The sequence below is a fragment of the Neophocaena asiaeorientalis genome, unplaced genomic scaffold (genome assembly GCF_003031525.2).
Source record: "Neophocaena asiaeorientalis asiaeorientalis breed wild unplaced genomic scaffold, Neophocaena_asiaeorientalis_V1.1 scaffold183, whole genome shotgun sequence".
Classification (NCBI taxonomy): Eukaryota; Metazoa; Chordata; class Mammalia; order Artiodactyla; family Phocoenidae; genus Neophocaena; species Neophocaena asiaeorientalis.
The window spans coordinates 2541266-2550470 of NW_020175199.1; positions in this window are offsets into that span (position 1 = coordinate 2541266).

The following is a 9205-nucleotide window of genomic DNA, read 5'->3' on the forward strand; positions in this document are numbered from 1 at the left end:
TCATCCTTTGTTCAGTTGCTGCATTTTCTAATATTTTGTTCAGGACATATGGCTCTATGCTCCTGACATCCTTGTCAGGGTTTCTCATATTACGCTGGCCTCACCTTGGTCCGAGTGGTGGTCGCATAGGTATTTGCATACATTAAAAGTCATTGAACTTAAGATGTTAGACATTATACTGTGTGTAAATTACACTTCATTTAAGTACAATTTTAAAAAATCGTTCACAAGGCTTTACCTTGTCCTCAAGCCAAACTGATGAGAATGGCCTTCAAGGCTTCTGTCTGTTTGGACAGCTGGGTAACCACTGTTCCTGCACCTTACACTATGGCCGCAGAAGACTTCGCTTGCTCTAACCATCACATTATCTCACGCTCTCAGAACTTTGCTACTGCTCTTCCTCTGGCACAGAATGACCCCCATACGACTCTTTCTCCACCTGGGAGAATTCCTTTCATCTTTCAAGGCTTAACACAAATGCCGTTCCTTCTAGGACATTTCCTGGAAGATGCTGACACCGCCCCCCGCCCCAGCCCAGCCACTGGCACATGAGTTGATCCCTTCTCCGTGCTGCCATTGCACTAGGCACACAGTGTTCTAGCACACAAAACAGATGCTGTGTGTGAATGTTTGTCTCCTCTGTTAGGCTAAATGATTTTCTGAGTCTCCTTCTCATCTCTGGGTATCTAGGGCCCAACAGCACGCAACAGGAAGACTTGGAAACACTGAAAGAATGAATGCTTCCTCCAATACAAAGCTGGGGGAAGGGAAAGAGTATAATATGGTAAAGTTGTTACCACTTTATAAAACCAATAAACAAACAGATGAATGTCTCCTCCAAAACAATTTTGGGAGGAGGGGAAAAGATCTGGTATAATTATGTCTATGTATTATTGCATTAAAAATTAACTCAAGGGACTTCCCTGGCGGTGCAGTGGTTAAGACTCTGTGCTTCCACGGCAGGGGGCCCGGGTTGAATCCCTGATCAGGGAGCTAAGGTCCCACATGCCGTGCAGCGCAGCCAAAAAAAAAAAAATTAACTCAAAACTTGGAGGCATAACACAACAACTATTTCACTTATTTGCTCCCCATTCTGCAGCTTAGGTGGGACTCTGTAGGGGTACCTGCTCCGCATGGCATCGTTTTGGGGTGCCTCAGCTGGGGCTGCAGGAGCCAGTTCCAAGACAGTCTCATTCAGCTGGCTGGCAAGTTGGTGGTTGTCAGCTGGGAGCTCAGCTGAGGTTGTCTTCTAGGGCCTGCCTATTTATGGATACATGGGGCCTCTCCACGTGGCTAGGCTACGCTTTTTAAGAACGGCAGTCCCAGCGCAGTCCAACTTCTTACATTGTAAGTAGTTTCCTACCAAGTCTGCAAGCAGAAGCTGCCAGGCCTTCTTAAGGCTTAGGCCCAGAAATTCAACCACACTCTACTGGCTGACGCAGATCCAAGGGCCAGTCTTCCACGAGGGACCTCCCTCGTGGAATACTGAGAGGCAAGGTCCACTGGGGACCACCAAAGTAACATGCTACCACAATGAGGACATCACCATATAAATTGTAAAACTGAAGTCATTTTTACTTCAAACTCCTACTCTTTCCTCTCTGTTGATGGTTGATATTTTCTGAGATGTTTCTGAAAACAAATTTAGAAGTTCATATCATTTAATTCCAAGTTTTGCCTTATAGATCCAGTTATGCTTACTCATCAAATAAAAAGAAAAAACTTAGCTCCTCCGACCTGTGCAATATCAAGGTCCCAAACCCTTTAAGGACTAAAACCTTTTGGGTTTCTTTTGCAAGAGACCAGCTCAGAAATGTTGATTTCTAAAGGAAATGAGAGTTTAGCAATTTTATACTGGACAAATCTTCAGAAAATTTACAATCACATTAGTGTTCTTTACAACACACTGTGCTCAAAATTCAGTGTTTTCAGGCTTCGGCTGTATGCTTCTAAAAACGGTGTCAAGTTCCCTGTGATTTCCTCATTCAGAGGTGCTTGACTTTCCCACCTCCCTAAATCTGACATTAGCCTTCTTGTGCCCTGTACTCAGTCTTTTAACCACATGTTCTGGGAACCCAATTACTGACTTTGTAATCCGATTAACGGTGGGGGTCTGTGTCTGTCCTGGCAGAGAAAATACACTCACAAGTGATGTGTGCTCACAGTAAGTCCTTCCACTTTGCAGAGGTATTGTATAGTGGTTATGAATTTGGGTTTGAATCTAGACTTAGAATTCGAATCCTTGAACTGCCCTTTCTAGGGATATAATCTTCCACAAATGACTTAGCTCTCTATACCTCAGCTCTCTCATCTGTACAGCGGAGAGGAGACTAGTACCTCAGAGGGCTGCCATGAGGATTACAGGATCTGATAAAGCTTGCAAAGCACTGAACGGTGTGTCAGGCACGGAGTAAACATTCAGTACATGTTATTGTTCTTATTATTACCAGTGGACAAACTGTTAAGAATACTTTCAGCTTTTCAGAAATAGATTTACTAAGTTTGTGATTATCCTAAAACCTTGGGCTCCACCCCCTCACTTATTCTGTGGACTTGCTCCGTAGCATTCTCATCATCAACTAGCATTTGATTCAGGTTGGTTTTGAGGATGGGACAAGGACGGAAGGTGAACTGACTTCTAAGGCTTAGCGGCAGTTAAGCCACTGCACGGAATTGTTTGGGAACAGCTGTAGTCACTCCGAAGAGGATTACCAGCCTATTAACAGATGAGGTCCACATGACAGTATTTCAGTGTGTTCACTGATAAAAGTTAATGGCTAAAAATGGTTATGAATTTAATAACATGTTTAAACAAAAAATACCTCGTCTACCATGACAGTACATATTAATTTTCAAAGTAGTGACATTCTTTTTTCAAACAACAAACAAGCTTGGTGTACACATGGGTTTTTGTTTCCTTTGCAATCAAACGCTGGACCCTTTTGAGTATCTATCATTAACAGGTTACAGATGACAAATTTAGACTGAGAATGCTTTCCAATACTGGGTCTGCTGCTACCACGCTACCTTAACTACTTACAGTGTTTTATAATCAGCATTGCTGGTATGCACTGAACTGGCGTTTTAGGTGAATATATTTGTGCTGTGTAATGATGGCTGGCAGTTATCTGTGGTTTGGAGTAACCCAGGACAGTTACTCCCTGAATAACTAACCACAATGACCCACACGTCTGCCCAATCAGGGAGGAGCCTCCGTGCCGTTTAGAACGACTGATCCGCGCGGTACACCGTTGTGGTATTCTTAACGTTGACGTTCACAAAGTGTGTTTGAGGAACACTGTGGATTGTTGATAGGTATTCTAAGACCACAAAGAAGGAATCCTGGTCAAATAAGCACGGGCAGCTCAACATAGACTATTTCCCACTGAGAAATTAACTTTCACCGATAAATGCCCTGAGAAGTCTTGCAGTAAGAAAAATAACTTTGCTTAAGAGGAGGATAAAATGTAAAGTATTTCTCCAACTGACTTTACCGTTTATAAAGAAGGACTTTTCCCCTTCATTAACAGAGTTTCACCCAGCGCTGGTCCAACAGAATCAACTTTGGGAAATGCTACTTGACCATTTCATCTCCTTCTGTTTATTACTAAATTCACTACTAGGTAATTCCAAAAGTTCTTCGGTCTACTCTCCTTCAATTCAGTTTTGCTCCCCTCTCCTCACCCTTTCTGACCCACTAAATCACCAGGTTTAGCAAATGAAAATACAGGATCCCCAGTTAGATCTGAATTTCAGAAAAACAATGAACAACTTTTTTAATGTATGTCCCAAACATTGCATGGGACAGCTGAATGTAATTGGGGGTCCTGTATTTTATCTAGCAACCCTGACCCCAAGCCGAATGAGAGCCATCAGTAATTAATGAAACTGTCAGCTTAATTTAGTAACAAGTACATGGAAAGAATTCATTCAATGTTTGCTGAATATGTTTTTTGAATCTTTCACAATAACAAAAGTGTGAAGCGCTTTTTGAGATCACTAAGTCTTTGGTCTCTTTATCATAATTTCAACATGAAAAGTGTATTCACTCTGGACTGCCATGAACTCTGGTACTCCAGTCTGAGCACTTTCATTTTAGAGATGAGGAAATTGGGCCCTGAGAGAAGTGACTTAACTTGCCCAAGGAAATTCTCCCACAAGGAGTTGATAACGGCCAGTCTTGAGTTCTCGTTACCTAACTCTCCAGCCAATGGTCTGAACCCCCAACCGGGCTGTCTTCGTTGTTGTACACTGTATTTGGTAGAGCCAGAAAATACCAATTAAAAAAAAAGGTGACGAACGGGTTAATAAATGTTCTGAATAATAGAGTTAGCTAAGTTTACCATTTTAAATGATAAAATCACAATAAAATTGAATACATTAAAATACATTTAAAGCTTAAATTATACTGAACATGCCTTAAATTTTTATCATTCATAAGGCACATGAGTATGTCCCAGTATCCCAGTCCCCCATTTTTATATAGTATGCAAGAGTACAAATTTAAAGAGAATTCCAGGTATCTTTTGGGTGCCTACGTGTTTCTATTTGTAAACTATTGTTCAGGATACACACACTTTTTTCCCATCCATTCGCCACCTCAAACGTGTTACTGGGAAGAAACATCAAGGTCAGCAATAATCAAACAGTACGAAAGTCACGCTTATAAGAACAACTGTTGTGATGGGTTCCTTTCCACAGAAAGCAGAAGAACTATTTACACGCACAGATGGTATATCATCTTTACTATTAAAAAGAGGTATTATTTGGACTGAGGTATCGAAAACATGCTGCACCACGCCCAACACACAGTGGATGCTACCTAAATATTAACTAGTATAATTACAGATTAAAAAGTCAGGTGGGGGCCTCCCTGGTGGCGCAGTGGTTAAGAATCCGCCTGCCAATGCAGGGGACACGGGTTTGAGCCCTGGTCCGGGAAGATCCCACATGCCTCGGAGCAGCTAAGCCCGTGCGCCACAACTAATGAGCCTGCGCTCTAGAGCCCACAAGCCACAGCTACTGAGTCCACGTGCCACAACTACTGAAGCCTGTGCGCCTAGAGCCCGTGCTCTGCAACAAGAGAAGCTACTGCAATGAGAAGCCTGTGCACCGCAACAAAGAGTAGCTCCCGCCCGCTGCAGCTAGAGAAAGCCCACGTGCAGCAAAGAAGATGCAATACAGCCATAAATAAATTAATTAAATTTTTTTAAAAGTCAGGTGGTCATGGATTCAACTAGAGTTTATCATACTAAGTGAAGTAAGTCAGAAAGAGAAAGACATATACCATATGATATCACTCATATGTGAAAATTTCTAGTTTCCGCATGTAGTTTAGCTCACTTCTAGGGAAATGCAGCAATTACAAGTCACTGGCACAGCAAAAACCTCAAATCTCAAAAACTAAACCTTCTACCTTATGGATAGAATTTGGTGTAGGCTATTCTGTATAATACTTACAGTCAGCATTTGGGGCTGAGTTGTGGGAATGATATAGTTCCTATAAGACTGATCTTTGCTACTCCCAAATCCAAGGATACCCTGTGCTGTACAAGATTTTTAAATGGCTTCAGGATGAGTCATTTTACACTTACCAGTGTGTATAAAGCTTCACATTTTACAAGACATTTTCCACAAACATTATTTCATTTAGTCTTAACAACTTTTTAGAAAGTTATTATTCTCATCTTCATCTTATATATGGAAATTTGAAATGCAATGGATGAAGGAACTAGCACAGAATTACATGACTTGTTAGTGGGATGGCCAAAACACAATTCCTTTTTCCTACTCTTTCCACTACTCTATGCCCCCTTTAATGTGTTTCCGTTTGGGGTTTTTCGGGGTATTTTGTTTTTTAACTTAGTTCATGAAGAGAAATACAGTTTTGTATTTTTTGTATGAAACAGTTGGTCGGGCAAGATAGCCTTAAACATGCTATGACACATAAACCTTGTCATTTATTTGTAATTAGGTAAAGTTGAAGCCTAATATAACACCTTTTGTAATATTAGGAACATAGCTGATTTTGAACAAATGTCCCTTGCAAATGCAGACTTCTTTCCCAGTACAGAGCCCTATTTTTACTTTTTTTTTAAAAGCAAAGATAATGTGCATTAGGCTACTGTGTTTTTCTTTTCTAGAGGTGTGACATACCGGGGTTACGATTAGCAACGCCATACTAAACAAAGCCAGCCAGAGGCCCATAAAAGCTGTTTGCTACCTCCTCTTACACATGCCGAGCTAGACCAGCGGAACACCACCTTAGTAAGAGAGATTCTGACAGGAAGATGAATGTAGTTAGAACTGCCCAGCCCGCAAAACCACATTTTTACCAAACTTGCCCCACCGTAACAGAAAACCTAATGAAGGGATGCATACAGAAAGGATTTTATGCAAACCTGCACAAATACATTTAACATGCTATAATCAAAGGATACCTTTTTGTCTATTTCCAACACATGGCCTATATACACTGGTGCCCAGTAATATAGGAACGCCAATGTAGAAAGCATTTTCACCTTCATAGAACTGACAACTAAAAAGCACACTGACTGTATTTAGCGCTTCTGTCTTTAAATGGGTAACCAAGGAAATGCCAAGACTGAAGGACTAGTTAATTTACACTTGTAGCTTTTAGGTAAAGGACAGTCTCCTTCAGTTGATTCCCACAGCCAAGACTGGCTTGGATTTCCCCAGAAAATAGGAACTTCAGGGACCACAAGGGCTGGTTTGAGTAACAGCTGAGATAAATTCTCAAGTAGTCAAAACCCCACACAGCTGGGCTCCTGGGGCTAAAGGGTCGTCACTCTACCCAGGTGAAAGCAATTTGGGCAAAGCCTGCCTGTGGTATTTGGGACAGAAAGGGTTCGTGATGGTACGTAATTCCATGTGGCTATCAATGACATGAGAGCTGGCGAGGGGGCCCCAGACACAATGCTCGACAGGCCCCAGAGCAGTCTGACATCTGGGAGAAGCACCTACTCCGGCAGAAGTACTAAAGGTCCTGAATACAAGAAAGAGTTTCAGGAGAAACAGAGGGACCGGGAGGATCAGGTCATTTTCTTTTAGATCCCGAAATACTTTGCATTAATCTAGAGCCCCGAACAGGGGCTGTCTTACCTTATTGCCACCGGTCGCTGGAGCTGCATACAGCCTCTCCTGCCAGCTAGGTCCAAACAGACGCCACTGCCTGCAGGTGGGAGCCAGAGCCCCGGTCCTCCTGGGCAGCCAGCGAGCAAGACGATTTGTACGGGACGAGGAAGCCGCCCCTCACCCAATGCTGAAGTCCGGTGCCCACGGGCCTCACTCTGTTCTCTGGTCCAGAAGCATTTCTTCAAAAGCCAGAACACCCGAATACATGAGACAGCATGCCACTCACTAGGTCTCCAGCCACCATCTCTTTAGAGTACCACAGAGCTGTCGGCTGTTCCACATTAACGCCAGGAATCTGCTCCAATAGCTGTTTTTCAACATTGTTCTACCAAACACATCTCTCCTTAAAACAGGGGCATGTCTTCAAACGCTGGTAGTGCTTGTCTCCGTAACACCTGGAACCCGCCACCCAGGATAACACCCTCTCAACAGCCAGGTACAGCATCCTACCGGGCATCCAAGGAGAAGGAGAGAGACGAAGCAAAGCCGGCCTCACTCAGGCTTCTGCTGCAGGCGTAGCTGCGTCGAGCACGCACACACATCGCCGGAAGAGGCGTCTGCGACTGCGCGGAGACCAGATGTCCACTACTTGCGCTGAGGCCACGTATGGGGCGGGGTCTGCGTGTTGGTTACCGACAGCTAAAAACCAGGTTCATTAAATAATCCTGAAAGACCCTCTTTATAGGAGTTTTTTGTAAATACTTGAGAATAATTACTGTTAACACCTGAGAATATTCTCTATAAAACGGATGGCAATAGATGTGTTGAACGATAGTGACTGAACTGAAAACGGAGTTATCTTAAAGTAGCATTTAATTTGCATCTGCAAATTCTGTGATCCCAGAATATTTTTTATGTTTATTTTTATTTATTTGTTCCTATCAGTCACCCATTTTATACACATCAGTGTATACATGTCAATCCCAATCGCCCAATTCAGCACACCACCACCGCCACCCCCTGCCACTTTCCCCCATATGTTTATTCTCTACTTCTGTGTCTCAATTTCTGCTAGGCAAACTGGTTCCTCTGTACCATTTTCTAGGTTCCACATATATACGTTAATCTACGATATTTGTCTTTCTCTTTCTGACTTACTTCACTCTGTATGACAGTCTCTAGATCCATCCACGTCTCTACAAATGACCTAATTTCTTTCCGTTTTATGGCTGAGTAATATTCGACTGTATATATGTACCACTTCATCTTTATCCATTCATCTGTCGATGAGCATTTAGGTTGCTTCCATGACCCGGCTATTGTAAATAGTGCTGCAATGAACACTGGGGTGCATGTGTCTTTTTGAATTATGGTTTTCTCTGGGTATATGCCCAGTAGTGGGACTGCTACTATGGTAATTCTATTTTTAGTTCTTTAAGGAACCTCCATACTGTTCTCCATAGTGACTGTATCAATTTACATTCCCACCAACAGTGCAAGAGGGTTCCCTTTTCTCCACACCCTCTCCAGCATTTGTTGTTTGTAGATTTTCTGATGATGCCCATTCTAACTGGTGTGAGGTGATACCTCATTGTAGATTTGATTTGCATTTCTCTAATACTTAGTGATGTTGAGTAGCTTTTCATGTGCTTCTTGGCCATCTGTATGTCTTCTTTGGAGAAATGTCTATTTAGGTCTTCTGCCCAGTTTTGAATTGGGCTGTTTGTTTTTTTGATATTGAGCTGCATGAGCTATTTATATATTTTGGTATTTATATATATTTTTATGTATAGTTATTTATATATTATATATATATTTATATATATTATATATATAAATATATACATTATATATATCATTTACAAATATTTTCTCCCATTCTAAGGGTTGTCTTTTCATCTTAGTGTCTCCATACAAATTTTAAAAGTTTTTCTTCTAGTTCTGTAAAAATGCCATTGGTAATTTGATAGGGATTGCACAAGTACATTAATTTTGTATCCTGCAACTTTAACAAATTAATTGATTAGCTCTAGTAGTTTTCTGGTGGCATCTTTAGGATTCTCTATGTATAGTATCATGTCATCTGCAAACAGTGACAGTTTACTTCTTC